Here is a 299-nt window from a genome sequence, read left to right as displayed (position 1 = left end):
CTAACATTTCTGCCAGTTCGCTGCCTTTGTGCCTTTGTATTCAGGGTGGGTGTGTGTGTGTGTGTGTGTGTGTGCATGAAGGCAGCCACGCCGACTGTGGCAGTGTTCGTGGTGGTTGTTTGTGACAATGGTTGAGGTGGTTGTTGCGGTAATGCTTGTAGTGGTATGTGTGTGCATGTGTGCATGCATGTATGTATATATGTATGTATGTATGTTATCAATAAGTTTCATTTCTGTATTTCTTGTCCATAGAGAAAGAGCCGGACTCTAACATAGATATGTATGTATGTATGTATGTA

Source organism: Octopus bimaculoides, chromosome 15 (genome assembly GCF_001194135.2).
Source record: "Octopus bimaculoides isolate UCB-OBI-ISO-001 chromosome 15, ASM119413v2, whole genome shotgun sequence".
Lineage (NCBI taxonomy): Eukaryota > Metazoa > Mollusca > Cephalopoda > Octopoda > Octopodidae > Octopus > Octopus bimaculoides.
This window is presented reverse-complemented; position numbering follows the sequence as displayed.